The 14,653-nt window shown below is 36.0% G+C and overlaps 1 pseudogene; it reads right to left on the bottom strand.

The window, feature by feature from the left end:
- Window positions 1-460: 460 nt before the first annotated feature.
- On the bottom strand, window positions 461-1,468 carry LOC103582766 (annotated as a pseudogene).
- Between the last annotated feature and the right edge of the window lie 13,185 nt (window positions 1,469-14,653).

Raw genomic sequence — 14,653 nt, forward strand, 5'->3', positions numbered from 1 at the left:
AATATATATATATATATATATATATTTATTTATTTATTTTAAATGAAGACTTGTATAATTAAAGCAAATTGCCAAGGCACAGAGGTAAGAGCTTACAATGTTTGTATGTCACCCAGGTCTCCCTGACCCCAAAGCTTATTACCACAACACCATAATTTCCTCTAGTATAGTGAGTTCTGAGATTAGAAAGTCAAACCAATTTTGTAAGATTTCTGATTAATTAGTAAGAAGGTTGGATTTTATTCCCAGGAAAATAGCGTTTTATGTAATTTTTTGGAGAGCGGATTGTTATGATCAAAGACGTACTTTAGAAGGACGTTCCTTACATTCTTCAAATCCATGTGGTCACACCTGGATCGAGCTGAGCCATTTAAAGTGCAGACTGCAGTCTGAGTCACAGTAACTTGTTTCTTTGACTCATAATATCAGAGGTTATTTAGTCCAACTCCCATAAGAAAGCTTATACTGTTCCTATAACATCCCAAATGATAACTGACCTGGGGACACAGGATTGAAAGCACAATGAATATCTCCTTATTTACTTTAATTCTGAGTGTGACATTCGAGACCATGCTTTCCTCATGGCAATTTTCATCTCCATATTTCTCAGGGTATAAATGAGTGGATTTAGCATGGGAGCAATCACAGTGTAAAACACAGAGATTTCCTTATCCTTGCTCTCACTACCTGCAGGTAGGACATAGGTATAGATACAGGGCACAAAAAATAAAACTACAACCATTACGTGAGAGGTACATGTTGAGAGAGCTTTGTGTCGCCCTACAGAGGACCTTGTCCTAAGGTTGTATAAAATGAGTATGTAAGAAGCTATTAGGGCAAGAAAAATGACAGCTGCCACCATCCCTGAATTAACAATCACTAAGTTACTAACAGCATAAATATCTTTGCAGACCAGTTTCAAAAGAGGCTTCACATCACATACATAGTGATTTATGAGATTAGGACCACAGAAAGGTAAACTGAGTACCATGAGCAGCGAAGCAATAGAATGCCAAAACCCCACGCCCCAGGCCACAGCAATCAACATGTTACACCTCTTCCAGCTCATGATGACCATGTAGTGCAGGGGCTTGACAATGGCGACATAGCGGTCAACAGCCATGGACACCAAGATGACTATTTCCACACCTCCTAGCAAGTGGGCAGTGAAGAGCTGGGTCATACAGCTGTTATAGGAAATGTTTTTTCTTGCTGCAGCTAAGTCTCTGATGAGGCGGGGAACCACAGTGGAGGTGTAGCAGAGGTCCATGAGGGAAAGGTGGCAGAGAAAGTAGTACATTGGTTGTTTGATTAGATGGCTGCAGGTGATTGTGAGCAAGATGATGAAGTTCCCCATTAAGACTGCCAAGTAACAGAGCAGAAAGAAGGAAAAAAACAGTAGCTCTATTTGCTTATTTCCCCACAGATCCACGAAAACAAATTCCATGACATTGTTCTGATTTTCCATGAAGAAGAAGGGAGTCCAGAATACACACTAGAAACAATTCATCTGAAATGATACAGAGCATAATATATCTTTAATAGCATTTTAAAAATATTTATAGAGATTTATAAATTGAGAAAAAAGATGTGTGTCATAGTGGATTTATTATAAGTTTCATCTTTTAAACTCTTTTTAGATTAGGGGCATCGTTATATTTCAGATAATATTTAATAAAAGCATATATTATGCCTGGAACTTTTAAAATATTTTGCATACATTTAACTCTCATAAAAACACAATAGGTACTATTCTGATAGTCATTTTACACATGGAAAAATAGAGAAATAGGAGGGTTCAGCTAATAACTACAAATCACTAGGATATTAAGTAGCAGTCCTAAGGGATGAGCCTGAATCCAATGCCAGATTCTACATTCCTGATAGCCATGCCTCATTATTCACAGAACAAATGGGATTCCAGCAGTTTCCCATCTCTGTAAAAGAAATGCGCTCTTTCTTCCTCTCTATCATTTATCAATTGTGTAACATTAAAGAAGTCCTTCCCCTTCTCAGCACTACATATAATTTATCTATAAAATCCCAAGCTCACAACTAACTTTTCATACATCCTGTGGAATTAATATGGATTGTTGAAATTTTAAAAAAAATCTAAGCTCTTAATTATAGCAGAGAAATAGCCTGAATAGGTTGATAATAGTTTCAATGACTTTTAATGACACATTTGGTCAAAGTTCAAGACTTGGAGAGGCTGGAAATAAGGAACAGGAGGCAGCAACTGTTGGATGTCTACATATATGAACACAGTTTATTATTATATTAAGTCTTCATCGTTTTTCTAATTATTCTAAAAGTACATTTTAGAGGCTGCTGTTGGCAGGTTAGAAACACATGTTGAAGGAACTAATTTGATTAAAGAATGACTTGCTTATTTAAATACACATTCAGAACAGTGCAGCATTCTGATGTAGTGTATCTGGGAGCAGAGAGCAAAAATGTTGAAACTGTCTTTTACCCATATCCAAATGTCCTCCTCAACAAAATCATGGTTTGCCTAAAGACTGTTCATTTCAATGATTTTTTGTCTGTTTGCTTTTAAAATGACTCCAGAGAGAGAACAACATGATGTAGTGACCAGATCTCTAGTGTAAGCATCATGAAGATGCACATCCTGTCTCAGATGTTCTGTTAATTTCTCGGTTGTTATCACTGACCAATTCATTCTCTCTGAGCCTTCTTCTCCAACTGGTAACTGGAAGTAGTGATACTAGATGTCTTTGCTTTATGCCAAGACCAAAAAAAAAAAAAAAAAAAAAAAAAGAGTTCATATAGAGAATATAAAGAATGTAAGATATAAAAGGCTCATGATTTTAACTTGTCAAGTCCACAAGAACAGCCCTACCTCCCCAAAATGAAAACTGTTGTATAAAAAGATGGACACCAACATTTTCACCTGTTGGTGGGTTCACCTGTGTGGTGTTTGTGTTCTACCACAGAGAGATGGGTTGAAGAACTCATGTTAGAAGTACATTAAGTACCCAGAAAAAAAACATCAGTGTTAGTATGTTTGTTCTGCGTTTGAGTTATGTGGAAGATTCAGTGAATTGAAGGACACAAAATAATCTAGGGATAATTTCTCATTAAAATTGCAGAACCAAACTGTAGAAAAACTAGAGAATTAAAATTGTAGAAAATGCAACTCTTGGTTAAGAATATTTCCCTGGTATTGGTGCAAGCTTCAGTATCACTTAGCATTTAGATCCAGGCATATTCTACTCATAATGATTGAATATCTGTTGGGAAAACAGAAGAAGAAAAAGACACTTCAAAGCATTTCCCATAAAATCTGTACTAGGAATCCTCTGAACTACCTCATGGTGAAATATCCACAGGCCCCATCACATTCTCAAGTCCCTTCTGGTCTTCCATTAATCCTTAAAATCTCTCTCTCTCTCTCTCTCTCTCTCTCTCTCTCTCTCTCTCTCTCTCTCTCGCTTTCTCTGTGTCTTCTCTCTCTGTCTTGCCCGCACCCACACCCACACATGCATACTCCACCCACATATATTTATAGATTCACAGGATTTTAGGAGTAAAAAATTATGAGTCCACCTTTTTGCATACCTTTCATTGAAGTGGGTCTTCCAAAAGTCTCTCCTTTAAAATTTAAATTATTTGAGAAACACTGCTGTGAGGAATTATTTGCACAGATATGTCAACTACAGTTTGATGTGGGGGGAAAAGCATTGAAGTATGATTCCCAGCAAGTGGGAGTTATGACTAAGGTCATGAGAGTATATGACAGTATAAAAATCCATCAAGGACAATTTCGTATGGTTTTTCTGTTTCTTTAACTATTTATCATATATATAATACAGAAAATTGTGAAATTGAAATACATGGGCTTAATTATTTGATGTATTTAGAGTAAAATATTTGCATGTCATATGTTAAGCAATAATATGTTCTGGGCATTGCAATATATACATACTTTTCATTTACTAACCCACTTTATCTTTTCCACAACCTGATGAGGTATATGTTTTCTTATTATTGCCTTTGTTTTGCAAATAAGAAAACTAGAGCCCAAGATTTCACAAGCACTAAGGAGAAAGTCTATACCAAACATGCTTGTATGATCCAAAGCTCATACTTTTTCCCTATGCTTAATTGTCATCTTCCAAATAAAAATAAAGGCTTAAAAGTTTTGCCCTCAAATTAATCTGCCCTCAAATTAATCTGCCCTCAAATCACAATTTAGGTTTTCTTGAATGACCTCTCTTGGAAATAACTACCAACAAAAATGTTCCAGAACTTAAATTTAAAAATTAGAATTGACTTTGTCATATACTACACTTTACTGTTAACCATAATCACCCTACTGTGCCACACATACCAGAACGTATTCCTCACACAAAGAAATCATAAACACGTGATGTGATAGATACACTAACTACCCTAAGTGGATAATTATACAACATTCATATATATCAAAATTCCATATTGTACCCTACAAATATGTACAATCACAATGTAAATTTTTTTTAAATTTAATGGAAAAAAATTAGAATTTACTGAAAACAAATTTTATATAAAATTGAGTTGTTCAAATTCCAGTGATTTTATACCAATTTAAAAATATATGCCAATCATAATTCTTACTTCTGCAGGATTTTACATTTCTCTGGAACATCAAGGTGATTCTTCAGGCTGGCTCCTTTATCTTTTCTGTGACTGTGGCATAAAACAGCAAATAGATGTGGAAAGCATCTGACTCTACCATGAATCTTCAGTTCAAAAGAAACGTTTAGGGATGCATTGCTAGAAATACTTTGTAGAAATACTTTGAATTAAAAGGCCTAAGGGGAACCTGAGGGAAAAACACCCATGGGCATTTTAAACATGAACAAAGTAATGTATAGCTATAATTGTAACAATAAAACCAACACTATTAAAGCAGTTATACAGATGTCTTTAAGGCTTCCTTCCTTTACTTATCTCTTCACAGTTATCACATGAGTGATTCAAGAGTTTTTTGATGTTATAGCACTGGTAACACTTTATGGATTTTTTTCTCTGTCATCTCCTGGAATTATTTCCTCAAAGACTAAAGTCTCTGATGTTTATCATGGTACATAACATATATTTAATAAATATTGAATTCTATAACATCCAATTGTATCAATGTGCTAAGAAAGTATCAGATGAATATTAATATTATCCTCATCAATACAGAATCATTGTCATTATCATAGAGATTTGAAAATAGTTTCTCAGTATTTGATTATGTCCATCGGAAATTTAGAAGTCATGTACAGTTATGTGTACTTGAAGTAGGAGCAAAGGAATCTTAGACACTAGGACCAAGGAATGGTGCAGAAGAAAACTGAGGAGAAAAGTGGTCCCTTTCTGAGCAGCCTGGACTTCCTCCATTAAGTCACCACATGGAACCACCCAAATATAACAGTCCTATAAACGTGAAGTCCTCCTGAAGGAGGTGTAGGCTTTAGTCACCTGGTGTGGGGCAATGATCCCTCCCCAACCAAAGTGGAACTGACCAGAACCACTTAGGAATTTATTTGTGAATAGAACAGAGCAAATGCGATCATAACACCATTATTAAACTAGTAATTAAAATCTCGTAGGCAAACATTCTCTGCTCATCTAGAGAAGAATGTGTTTTAGAAGTAAAAGAATAATTTCACTTGGAATAAATACATTGAAGCCTTAGATTTATCTACGAAGGCTTTTTAAAAATATGAGGGTACTTTTTAAAGTTTATGGAAAATATAATTAAAATGTAATAACAATCTTTCCATGAATTCTTTGAAGTACCAATTAAAATGTAATAACAATCTTTCCATGAATTCTTTGAAGTACCCTCATTTTGGTCATGATACCACAGCATCCATTTGGGGGGAAATAAATAAGTTTAAGATAGAGGGGACATTTCAAAATAATTTTCTCAAACCCAAGAGATAAGATTTGTTTTTAATCCTGAAACTGGAATATTCAATTTCTGAGATGAGTGAACTCAGTAAAAAATAATTGCTTGAAGAATTTTAAAACATAAAAAGGAATTTAGAAACTGACAAGAAATGAAGAAAGCTTGGGAAATGAGTCAATGACTAAAATGGCTAGGTAAATTTTTTATTAGCTTATAAAATCTTGTCATCATTTTTTAGCATGCTTCTTTGTTAACAACCCATACTGAACAAACATCATAGGTTGCCATATTTTGCATCTTACTACCTTTTTCCATCTTCCTTCCACATCACAACAGATTGTACAGGGATGGCATTTGACCTAGGGCTGTTACTCCATAGATTATCCAATGATCCAAGTTTAGTCTACTCAATTCAAGAGCAAATCTACTCTGCTTTCCTCTCTGGAATTATGAATAGGGAAGCTGACAGGCTGGAGGGAAGAGAGAGAAACTTTTGGGATTTGTGGAGAAGAAAATCTGTGTTTTGACAACCCAAAGCTGTACTAAAGCAGACATTTTGAGGGATCAGAAAATACACAGATACTGTACTAAAGCAAACATTTTTGAGGGATCAGTAAATACACAGATGATAGAGAGTGAATAAAAAGTAAGTTGATAGAAAAAAGATGAATCATGTCCAAGCTCAGAGAACCCTAGAGATGACAGGAGTCTGGTCTTCCAGAATCCTGAGATACTAATGACTTCCTAATTTTTCCTTGAGTCCACAATGCCCTTTCTATTTACCAGATTTTACAAAACAAAACCATAAATCCTCTGCTTTTAATATATGGATTGACTGACCCCTAGAACCTGATTTATTATCTCTAAAATATAAGTTGTAATGGTATTATGACATGTAAGAAGTAAAACAACTGAATCACATGGAAGATGATCATTCACCATCTACAAAATATCTGTCGAGAAGTGTACAATGAATGGTAGGCAGAAATACAATGTCTGGTTGCTTGGAATGAAGGATGAGGTGAGAACGTTAGGATTATACAACTATTAATAGATTAATAATTAGGTATTAATAGAAGATCACTTACCTTAAGAAGATGTAGAACAAGGATGTGGCCCACTAGAGGGCCATCATTTTGCAAGTTTAGGGTCAGAGCTGTATTGTTAAGGAAAGCAGAGGAGTTGCTGTACCTTAATGTGTAGATTAGTAATCCCTCTTTGCTTTCATTGAAGACGTTTCTATAGACCTATTGTCCCATTCACTAGTCCTGCCATCCTACCTGAAAGCAAGAACTCTCAATTTTTGTTTGAAGCTGAGGACATAAAAAAGTTATTGAGAATCTCTAAATGTGTGAGCAGGGTTTGTATATTTTTTAGCTTAATTTCTTGGTAATCAGGCAGTATAATAATGATACATTTTCTCCTGAAAAATAAATCCTCCACCCTCCTATCAGAATATGTTCATAGTACTGGAAAATCAAGGAGGTCATGATATGTGCTGGCTGCTGACATTTGAAGAGCAGAGAGAGAAAAGACCCCCATCATGCACTACGTAGATTTTCACTACGTAGATTTTCATTTAATCACTGTACATGTGCTGCATGTTTGTCACTTTACTCCAGATTAACACCAGAAATTATTTAGTTTAATTTTTCAAAATAAACTTGCAGTCTTCACCAGGACAGTGTAAAGGAGATGTCACCTGGCTGGGCAGAGAATGGCATGGGGAAATAAAATAATCATCATGTAGTTCAATGTATGTTTCACTTCTACATTCTGTGGAACCTGATGCTCCAAGAACCTCAGGAGTGTTGGAGGTGAACTAGTCTTCTAGTTTTCTCTATCCCTGCTCAGATGGCTGTGACTTCTTCCACTACTCCCTGCAAATAGTTTACCTAACACTCTTCTGTTTCCAAAAATGTGTGAAAGTCTTTCTCAAACTAGTATTTCCTGTCTAGTTCTCTCTGTCATTATGAAGTAACACATAATTTTCTAGTTCACTTTTATTTTAAGTGAGAATTTGAAAGGGAGAAAAAAAAACATTTTTACGGATACTTCACTTGTTTAACAGAAATTCCAGTTTTTAATGTACATACTTATTAGTTTTTTTTATTAACATAATACAATATCATAAAGAAGAAAACCAGAAGGTCACCATCCAGATGACCTGTTCACATGAAAAAATAAAATATCACATGCACAAGTTTTGAAAATTTAAATATTTCAAAAATGCACAAAATGGAAACCAATCTAATCATTTCTTTCCCATCCTCTCTGAAAAAGGCATTTATTGTTCACAATTTGTTATGGTTTCTTCCATTAAGAAACTATCTTAAGCCTATATCCACATATATTTTCAACTTTATATTGTGCTTATATTTGCAAGAAGGAATGGTATAAACATTCTTACAGAACTTACTCCTTTACAGAATAATGTATTCTGACTGTCTTTACATCTCATCACTTACAAAGGAAACTCCATACTCTACTCAGATTACACTTGAGTCCTTTCACCACAGAGGATGCAAAAGAGACCATGCCAGAAAACAGTCTTCTACCAGGGAAGGCGAAAGTAGCTGGCAGTATGGAAAGGTGAGATGAGTATAGTAACATCCAGTGTTTGCAACTGAGCATGCAGCCAAATGTTTGGAAGTTAATGTCAGAATCCGCTCAGGATTGAGACCAGATGTATTTTCCAAACTAGACATAAAGAAGAACACAGAACTAAGAGAAGTTCCTTATTGCTGCAGCAATTCCAAGAACCATAAATATTATAGAACATCTCCCTCTTCCACCACCCATTCTAGGCTTCTCTTGACCTTGGCCAGCACTGCAGTAGATTTGGGTTGTTTGCCTTGGGGTGACTGAAACTTTATCTACAAGCGTTTGATCCCTCAGTTGCCTTGTTCTTATTGGGCTGTAGCTGCTACAATTGTCCAGTAACAGTTATCACTGAGTGTGCAAGTGCTAATACATATTCCGCTGAATTTTCTGTGTTCTGGATGTAGTCATCCCTGTCCTAATCTATAGTAGCAGCCGTAGCTCTCACAATAATCAGAATCAAGTACCACAGCCCGAGGAGTAACTCTTTTTTACCTGCTGGTTCACTTGTTTAAGGCACATAAAGTAATGGTTCCTACTATGCCCCTGGCAGATATGATCTCCTCTCCAAATACTAGGGCCTCTACCCTGGTGAAACTGATGACTCTGAAAGTGGGCTCGTTGAATCTTGCAATGATGTATGTCAGGCAAATGGGGACCCCACACCATGTACCAGGCATTGCTTTAGTCGTCAGTGCATATACTGAATCCTGAGGACAGCATCCCAACTCCAAACAGAGTTGACCTCTACTTAGTTACTTCACTGAGCTTTTGACAGGTCTTTCATCACTTCTGTTCAAGATAGCTGCTTAAGGATGATAGGTTTCGTGGTAAAATCAGTGAGTTCTGAATTCATGGGAACATTTTTACATCTTTGCCTTCACAAAGGAACCAGGTCTTTGGCAATGTTTAAGGGCTATTATATAAGTGTATCAGACTGAAAGCCCCTAAATGCTGTGTAGGTACAAGCAATGTGGAGACAGAAGGCATAGAAACGATATCAAAAGTATGAGGTACTTCAAAAAGTTTGTGAAAAAAATAGAATTAAAAGGGAATATGTATCTTTCCATGAACTTTTTGAAGTAGCCTCCTATTTATCATTTCTTTATATATATATATAGTGTTTTAAAACTTTTATTTAAAAAAATCTTCAGAACTTTTGTGTCTGTTGCCCTCCTTATTTAAGTTCTGTATTTGTTCTTTTAGTTCTTAGCTATGTAGAATGTTCAAGAGTGCCTGGGAAAGGTGTCTGGAGCCTGACATACGATAAGAACAAATTTCTGCCACCTTCAAGGTCGAAGAGTTCTGATGTAATCAACCTGCTGTCAAGTGGATGACTGATTTCAGGGATTGATGTCATATTGAGTGCTCACACATGGAATTTACTCCTGGCAGTTTGGACACTTAGAAGCAGCAGATGATACATCAGTGTTGATGACAGGGAGCTCACATCATTGGGCCCATATTTAGCCTACATCCTTGCCACTGTAGACTCATTGTTCATGCGCCTATTGAGGCTTCACTGGGGTATCTTTAAGATGAATCATGTCAGAGTATGGTTTATCCTGATTATCTGGGTATTTAAAACTACTCTATTGTACATGCTGTCTAATCAGTTCCTACTTTAATAGGTCTGTTCACATACCTCCTTTCCAGACAACTTGTTCAGCCTTTTTTCCTTCCAGACCCTTGATCACCACCCCAGGCATTTGCCACTGCCCCTGAATCAAAGTATATCCATAATCCAGGACACCCCTTACTCTATACAAATTGGAAAACAAGGTTACTTATTCAGGGCTTAGTCAACTGGCATAAATTCCCTATGCTACTTCCCTTTGAGACCATCATTGAAATGGGCTATGATGGTGACATGGTTCAAATGTTTGTCCCCTCCAGAGCTCATGTGGAAGCTCGATTCCCAATGTGACTGTATTGAAAGGTGGGGCCTTAAAGAAGTGATTGGATCCTAAGGATTATGACCTTATGAATAGATTAATCCATTCATGGAGTAATGGATTAACTGTTTCATGGGTTATTGTGGGTGTGGACTGGTGGTTTTATAAGGAGAGCAAGTGATCACATTAACATGCGCTCTTGCCATTCTCACCAGGTGATACCCTGCATTGACATGAGCCTCTGTACAGAAGCCACACCAAGAAGTAGGCCCTCATCAGTTGTGCTTATGGACCTTGGTCTTCCCAACCTGGAAAATTGTAAGAAATAATTTTTTTCTTCTAAATTATCCACTTCCACATATTCTGTTATGAGAAACAGAAAAATCACTAATACAGATGGGTAGCCATTCTTTTCACATCCATGCCAGTGTGTTGTGATGATTTGTCTGTAAGCCAGACCAGAATCCTTCCTGCTCAGTTGATCATAGAGTACTCCCTATGAGGCCATAGGTGGGAGCTGAGGGAGAGGCATTGATTTACCAGGAGTGGGTGATAGGAAAGTCACAACCATCCATTTGTTCATGAATTACTCTTGCCTTCTGACTCAGGCCCACTTCTTTCCAGTTCAGGCTGTTGAACCCCCAGAGCTAAAGACTTGTTGAATCCCATATATCCAGTTTATAATGGCTATTTCTGGTTGCAAAGTCTCCTGATATCCCTGGACAATCACTCAGAATCTTTTGTACTTGCTATCTAAATGTGAGTTAATTCTGTCTTTCTTTTTTATGAGGATTGAGAAATATGCATATATCTAGCACCAAAATTTCTGTAACTGTACCAAATGTAAAATATAGTCATGTGTTGCCTAGTGACGATAAGCTCTGAAAAATGTGTCAAGTGATTTTATTGTTGTGTGCACATACATCAAGTGTATGTACACAAACCTCGATTGTGTAGCCTACTACACACCTAGGCTGTATGGTATAGCCACCATTGTAAATGCAGTCCATCATTGACTAAGAAGTTATGTGGCTCATGACAGTAGTCACGTTAAGGAGCTGTGATTGAGATCCGGCTATCACCTACCATAACACATTTGGTTTTGGCAAGGAACAGACAAGTTAATAAAAGAGACATAATATAGAGACTAGCTTTTTTGTGTCCATTAACTCATTTCTTGCTGTCCCCTTCACCCTCCCATCCCCACCTCCCGTAACCACAGTTCTGTTCTCTCCTTTTGAAAGTTCAACATATTATTATGATCCTTTTTTTTTTTTCTCTTTCTTAGCTCCTACTTATAAATGAGAACATACAGTATTTCTCTTGCTGTGCCTGGTTTATTTCATTTAACATAATTTTCTCCAAGCTCATCCATGCTCCTACAAAAAGCAGAATTTCATTCTTTTTTTATGGCTGAGTAGTATTACATATTTTCCTTATCCAGTCATTGATTAATTGACATTTAGGTTGCTTCCAAGTCTTGGCTATTATAAATAGAGCTGCAATAAATATGGGAGTGCAGGTATCCCTTCAACATGATGCATTATTCATTTCTTTGTAATATAATTTGAAGTCAGGTAGTGCAATGCCTCTGGATTTATTTTTTTTTTTTACTCAGGATTAATTTGGCTGTTCAGAATAATTTGTTGTACCATAAGAATGTTTGGACTGCTTTTCTATTTCTTTGAAGAATGTCCTGAGTATTTTGATGGAAATTGTAATGAATATGAAGATCGCTTGAGTAGTATGGACATTTTCACAACATTAATTCTTCCTATCAATCAACATCGAATATCTTTCCATTTTTAGTGTCCCCTTTAATTTCTTTCATCAGTGTTTTGTAGAGATCTTTCCGTTCCTTGGTGAAATTAATTCCTAGTGTTTTATTTTGGGAGTAGCTATTATAAATGGACTTGCTTTCTTGATTTCTTTTTCTGCTAGTTTGTCATTGTGTATGTAAACACTACTGATTTTTGAATATTGATTTAATATCCTGCAACCTTAGTAAAAACTCCACAAAAAAAAAAAAAAGCTCCTACTGCTGATAAGCAGATCTTCTTATGAGAATATTTGTGCTAAGTATTCTAGGACTTCCATTCCAAAGTACCACAGACTAGGTGGCTTAAACCACAGAAATTTATTATCTCACAGTTCCAGAGACTAAAGTTTTGAGATCAGGTTTGGTTCCTCCTGAGAGCTGTGTGGAGAATTTGTTCCACATCTCTCCTTGCTCCTGGCAATCTTTGATGTTTTGTGATTGTAGATGTGTCACCTCAATCTCTGCCTTCATCTTCACATGGCATTCTCCCTCTCTGTGTTTGTCTCTGTGTCCAAATTTCACTTTTTATTAGAACACCAATCATATTAGGTTAAGGTCACCCTAATGAATTTAATTTCATTAACTCTGTAAACACCCTGTCCCTTAATAAGCTTGCATTCTGAGGTACATGGGATCAGGATTCCAGCATATCATTTTCTTGGACGACAAGATTCAACCCATAACATCAAATCTCAAGTTATGGGAGAATGCCTCATGTCAAAAAAATCTTTAATCTCTAGACTTATGTTCTGCCACCCTCTGTTAATACCTTCAAGATCCACTCCCATAGTGAGGTGCTCTTGGGGTTTCTACCTGTGTATATTAGCCAACTCCTGTGATTTAATCCTATGTGTCATTTCCTCCTAGAGCCAGATTGGACTTTCTGGAAGCTAGTCTCTGGTTAGCTGTTTGGAAACCATTTGGAATATAGGAGGAAGCTCATGAGGAGAACAAATGTTATTGCATGATGAGTTCTTCTAATGAGGTAACAGCATGGTGTTTATGCACAGGACCAATGTCCTTCTCTTTCTAGGGAAAAGAAGGAAGTTGTGAAAACCCAGAAGGTGCAAGATAATTTATTGAGTTATGGCTCTCACATTTTCCTACACAAATGTTCCTATTTTAGCTCTCAGATTCCCACACTTTTCCTATTAAAATACTGACTTCAACTAAAAAACCTGGTGAGGCTGCACATTCATTTTTCCCTGCATTTTTATTATAAAATCCTGGAACATGTTTAGAACAGAATCTCTGACTGCAGGAGATGTGCTGACAGTAGCCTTGGGGGCTCTATATTGAATTCATGTCCAGAAGACATACTGGACAGAATGTATCTAGGGAGGCACCTAAATTCAATATAAATCACTTTTCATATTTTCCTTGTCTTGAGTTAAAAGATGACCCTTGCAATAGCAGAACTAAACTGCACTTTCTGTGCAATGATAAACTGCTTGAGACTGATTTCAACTTGAAATTTACAGAGTGTGAAAAAACGTGATGCTTGCATGTCACTCTAGCTCATTGTGGAAATTCACAGTCTTCTATTCCCTCACACACACACACACACACAAAAAGATGATAATTTTCTCAAGGTAAAACAAGTCAGATGTTCCTGGTGTAAAAAAAATATAAACTCAGAAACTTTAACATAATTTAGTAATTTATAAATATAAATGGAAGTCCCAAATAAAAAAAAAAAACCTTAAACTTAATTATCTACATAGAAAAATGCAAATAAGAAACCAAATTGAAATCAGAAAAATTTTTAGTGATTAGAGACTGTGGTGTTGATGGATAGTCACAATGTGCATTGCCGAAATATACTATTCATTTAAACATTGCCATCTTCTCTATTCAAGTTGCTCTCTTCTGGATTGTATTGAAAACTCCCTAGCATAATTTATAGCTGTGATGTAACTACATCTCTTTCAAAGCCTTAAAATATCCCTTTGAGTTATACATTCTTTGTTGTATCTGCTAATATTTTCAAATTTTCTACCATCAAGTAACTGCATTCTTTGTTTCTACTCCACACAAATATCTCTACCTTAATTTGAGCTATCTATGCTATAAATATAATAGACCTATATTATAAACAATACTAGAATTGTTATAATTCAAGAGAAACTTTACTGCACCCCAAAACTTAGCTGGGATCAAATTAGGAGCAAAAAGTAAATTTTAAAGAAAGACTATGATATGAAAACAACCCCAACAGTGAGAACCTTCATAAAATCAAGGACTCTTTCAGAGGAGCGAATTTTTTCTCCACAATTTGTTACTTTTCTAGAAAGATCTCAGTAACCACATGATAAAATTTCAGAGTATAATCAAAAGAATTGGAAAAGAGATTGCCTAGGTTATACAAGAGTACTTCAAAAATTTCATGAAAAAAATTCGTATTATTTTTTAATTTTATTTTTCCACAAAATT

This window comes from Galeopterus variegatus, unplaced genomic scaffold (assembly GCF_000696425.1).
Source record: "Galeopterus variegatus unplaced genomic scaffold, G_variegatus-3.0.2 Scaffold17785, whole genome shotgun sequence".
Classification (NCBI taxonomy): domain Eukaryota; kingdom Metazoa; phylum Chordata; class Mammalia; order Dermoptera; family Cynocephalidae; genus Galeopterus; species Galeopterus variegatus.